At 27.5% G+C, this 5,351-nt stretch overlaps 1 pseudogene; it reads left to right on the top strand.

Annotated features, from left to right (window-relative positions):
* The first annotated feature begins 1,152 nt into the window (after positions 1-1,152).
* On the top strand, positions 1,153-3,987 carry LOC101493684 (hypothetical protein At1g04090-like; annotated as a pseudogene).
* Positions 3,988-5,351: the final 1,364 nt, after the last annotated feature.

The following is a 5,351-nucleotide window of genomic DNA, read 5'->3' as shown; positions in this document are numbered from 1 at the left end:
AACATTTAATCCCATATTAAACATTCAGAAATATCGGTTATGAAATTGAATTTTATTGATTATAAAATCTTTTTTTATAGTATTGACTTTAAAATCTTAACCTCCATAAAATATGATAAAATCTTTAGTCAAAAATAAAACAGATAAAGAAAAATAATTAATGATTTAGGTCAAATGTTTAATTTTAAAACATTCAAAGATAAAATTGTTATTAGTATTTTTTTTATTTTAAAATAAATGGTAAATTCTCTCTTTTTCATTTATTTCTTTTCTATTTATTTGAATGGTACAATTTATGAACCTTTTCCCTTTATCCGTGATTCGGCCACAATGAAATGTACAATAGAAAACAAGAAAAAACAAAAAACTAATCAATTTAAAAATAATATAAAACATATAAAAAAAATAAACAGATTGGGAATCATCATAACCAAAAGTGGAAATGAGAATTGAAATCCATATTTTTTTGTTACATTATTAAAAAAATATAATAATGATATCATAACATTTAATCCCATATTAAACATTCAGAAATATCGGTTATGAAATTGAATTTTATTGATTATAAAATCTTTTTTTATAGTATTGACTTTAAAATCTTAACCTCCATAAAATATGATAAAATCTTTAGTCAAAAATAAAACAGATAAAGAAAAATAATTAATGATTTAGGTCAAATGTTTAATTTTAAAACATTCAAAGATAAAATTGTTATTAGTATTTTTTTTATTTTAAAATAAATGGTAAATTCTCTCTTTTTCATTTATTTCTTTTCTATTTATTTGAATGGTACAATTTATGAACCTTTTCCCTTTATCCGTGATTCGGCCACAATGAAATGTACAATAGAAAACAAGAAAAAACAAAAAACTAATCAATTTAAAAATAATATAAAACATATAAAAAAAATAAACAGATTGGGAATCATCATAACCAAAAGTGGAAATGAGAATTTAGCAAAAAAAAAAAAAAATAATGTGATACCTTTTAAATAGATATTCAATATTGTGAGAAAGAGACATAAATTGTGTTAAGCTAAATAGTGATTGGATTCAATCCAACTCCAAAACAAACCACTTATATTTATAGGGAAGAGATGAGTATTGTGCAGTAACAACCACCACTAACAACTTTGTGCTTTTTGTTCTAACTTCAATAAGCAAAAGTGTTCGTACTTTTTCAAGTGTGAGCACAAAATAGAATTTTGAAAAGGTTCAGTTGAGAGCTGGGGTGTTTTTGTGTGGAAGGAAGGGATTATTAAAATGGGGAATGTGGGGATATTTTGGGTTTGTTTTGTGCTTTTGATGGCAATTCAAGCAATGGGAGTTCCTAAAGCTGCCCCAGTGAATCAAACTTCAGGTACTTTTCTTTCACTGCCATTGTTACTTTATTTTTTATTTTTAGTTCTCTTATTTTATATTTTATAGTATTAGTATGGAAAATGTTATGATGAAAAATAACAACAAAGAAGTATATGTGTTATTTTTTTAATAATTGGTGCGACTAAATCATACACCACCCTAATATTGGATTAATTATAATTTCACAAATTAATTAATCAGCTTAGTTGGTTCAAACATGTAGTGATTCGATGTTATGAAGCATCACATGTTTTCTCAATGAAAAAATGTGATCCACACAAGAAATTGATAAGTAAGACATGTGAGCAAGTTTTATATACTTTACTCATGATATTATGATGATACACAACTATGCATTTGATCATACATAACAAAGTATTCTATTTTATTTGATAAAAAATAATGTAATAAATGCAGTAATGAATCAGTGATGACGATAATTTCATAGCCACAAGATAAATTTTAAGGAGTCTTCTAGATAAGTGCCAATGATTTATTGTCCATGTCATACTTCTCAATATGAGAGCTATTTTTCGGACACAATCATAAAATACTTTTAGTTTTTTAAAATAAAAAATTCATGATGGAAAAATCATTATTCATTAAAGGAACATTAATTAATGACCATAGATGCTTATCCCAAATAAGATTGATAGAAATGTATAGCCCCTTAATTCGTGAAAAGATTCAACAAAAACAAACCTAAATAGAACAACTAAGTGTATAAGTGAAATTGAACAACGCTATTATAGACTGACCTTGTTCTCCATACATCGTCACATTTTTGTAGTTGTCTTATCCTATGTTATTGTATATATGCAGATCATAAGAAAATCTTCAAGGAAAAGCGATCCCGATTGCGCCCGGTTGATAACATATTTAAGCTTCCAATTACATCAAATTCATGGCCAGAAGGTAGGTATCCATCGTATGGCTGCCATTTTTTGTCCTCTTGTGATACATTCTAGTGAATAAAGGCCTGTTTGTTATAGCTTTTTTTAAAACAATATAGTAGTGAATTAGTCTCATTATATCGAATATTGAATTGCGAAATGCAGGTAACGGTTTCGCGAATGGAATCCTTGACCTAGGCGGACTACAAGTGTCTCAAGTATCAACGTTTAGCAAAGTTTGGGGCGCCTACGAAGATGGACCAGACGATCAAGGCGTCTCAGTCTACGAACCAACAGGAATACCTCAAGGATTCTCTATGTTAGGTAGTTACAGCCAACCAAACAACAAGCCACTTTTTGGATATGTTCTTGTTGCAAAAGATGTTTCTTCAAGCACAACCAATGGAACTTTAAAATCACCAATCGATTACACACTTGTATTCAACACTACATCTATTTCAGCTTCACAAGATTCCTCTTTGTTTGTTTGGCTACCAATGGCACCTGATGGTTATAAAGCTTTAGGCCATGTTGTCACCACAACAGTAGATAAACCTTCACTTGATAAAATAAAGTGCGTAAGATCAGACCTCACTGACCAATGTGAAACTTCTTCATGGATTTGGGGATCCAATTACCTCAATTTTTATGATGTTAGACCATCCAATAGAGGTGTTCAAGCTCCCGGTGTTCGCGTTGGATCCTTTATCGCACAAATCGGCGATGCTAGTAACCCTCCATCAATTTCCTGTTTGAAAAATCTAAATTCTATTACACAAATAATGCCTAATCTAAAACAAATTGAGGCAGTACTTCAAGTTTATTCTCCATTTCTATACTTACATCCTGATGAAGAATACTTACCTTCTTCAGTTAATTGGTTTTTCTCCAATGGAGCATTACTATACAAGAAAGGTCAAGAATCAAATCCTGTTCCAGTAGCACAAAATGGAACTAATCTTCCTCAGGATCCTAACAGTGATGGTGAATATTGGATAGACTTACCTGCAGATGATGAAAACAAAGAAAGGGTAAAAATTGGAAATGTACAAAGTAGTGAATCTTATGTACATGTTAAACCAATGCTTGGAGGAGCGTTCACCGATTTTGCCATGTGGGTTTTCTATCCATTTAATGGACCTGGAAGAGCAAAAGTAAAGTTTATAAATGTTAAATTAGGGAAAATAGGTGAACATGTTGGTGATTGGGAACATGTAACATTAAGAGTTAGTAACTTGGATGGTCAATTATGGCATGTATATTTCTCACAACATAATCATGGTTCATGGATTGATTCCTCTCAACTTGAATACCAAATTACTAGTAGCAGCTTCGATTTTCCAACTAGAAGACCTATTGTTTATGCTTCATTACATGGTCATGCATCATATCCACATGCTGGTCTTGTTCTAATAGGGAAAAATGGTGTAGGTGCAAGAGATGATACTGATACAGGTGGATATATTATGGATATGGGAAAATTTGTTTTGGTTTCTGCTGATTATTTAGGGGAATCTGTAATAGAGCCACCATGGTTGAAATTTTATAGGGAGTGGGGTCCACAAATTAATTATAGTCTAGATGATGAATTGAGAAGTATTGAGAAAATTTTTCCTGGAAAACTTAAAGATCTTTTTAAAAAATTTGTTAGCGGTTTACCACCGGAATTGTTGGGAGAAGAGGGACCTACAGGTCCAAAGCTAAAGAATAATTGGAGCGGCGATGAAGTTTGAATTTCGTAATTGATTTGGTACAAAGATTTGTAATAAATCAAACATTCAATTAAGTATGTTTGATATTCTTTGTAACATGCTGAAAATAAATAAATTTATTGTGTTAGTATCTTATATTTTTTATATTGTCCTTTTTTAATAACCTAGAACTATTGTGGGAATTCTATAAATGAATTTTGTCTATAGGACTTTGAAATTAATTTAGACTTTGAGTGTGTGTTGAAACTATGTGATAATACTTGTCCTCTTTCACTATAGTTATATACTCTAGTTATTGATTTCTAAGAAATTGCATATGGTACAAATTCTTATGTGTCTCTCTATTTGAAATTCTTAAGGGTGTGAAATAATTAAAACTAGATTATGGTCCGCGCGCTGTGCGGATATTAATTAATTAATTTTATAAGTTTTATAAATAATATTTTATGTATTATAAATATAGATATCTTATAATATTACTTTATTGATTTGTAATAATTGAATATGATTAGAAAAATTAAAATGAGGGAAAATCATGTTTATCAGAATCATCTAATTTAATTTTTAAAATATTTTGTAAAATTCGTATGATAACTTATTATATAGGATAATTGTTTGACTCATTGTACTTTGATTGTTAATTTATTTTTCAATATATAATGGTATTTGTATTTATTTGACGAAATAACATGTAAAATACAAACCTAAAAATAAGATGTAAAAATTTATAAATATGATTTACTATTTAATATTTTTTATTTTAAAAAAATGTTAATGTTGAATTATATTGTAGCGTAGTCTAAATTTATTTGTTTTATTATTATGATATTTTAATTGCGAGCATGAGAAGTTATTGTAAAAAAAAATTATTGAATATATTTCATCAAAAGTTTGTAAAAAAAATTAGTTGTTGTGGCATCGGGAGTCTATTTTAAATATATATAATAGATGATAGATTTTAATAATTGGAAGTAACTTTTTTAATAACTTTTCATATATTCGTATTTTATGATTATTTTTAATAAATTTATGTATTTATGTCAAATAAAATATATATTTTTATTTTATAAAAATGTTACTAAAAAAATGGATTGACATTAATGAGTAATTTAATTTTTAACGTATAAAATCATTACTAATAATAAGTGAAATAATATAATTGTTCATAAAAGGAAGATTAAATAAAAAAACATTTATGTCGATATTTATGAGTGATTAGGTGTTTTTTTTATTGAATTTAATGACTAATAATATAAATTATTACCATTGGTAAATGACTAATAATATTATATAATAATATTATAAAATAGTTTATAAATTTATTATAAAATAACTTATAAAATAATTTGATAATAATATAAATTATAAATTACTATCAAATTGTA

This window comes from Cicer arietinum, chromosome 1 (assembly GCF_000331145.2).
Source record: "Cicer arietinum cultivar CDC Frontier isolate Library 1 chromosome 1, Cicar.CDCFrontier_v2.0, whole genome shotgun sequence".
Taxonomy (NCBI): Eukaryota; Viridiplantae; Streptophyta; class Magnoliopsida; order Fabales; family Fabaceae; genus Cicer; species Cicer arietinum.
The sequence above is the reverse complement of the archived record's forward strand: the minus strand, read 5'-3'. Positions and strand labels throughout refer to the sequence as shown.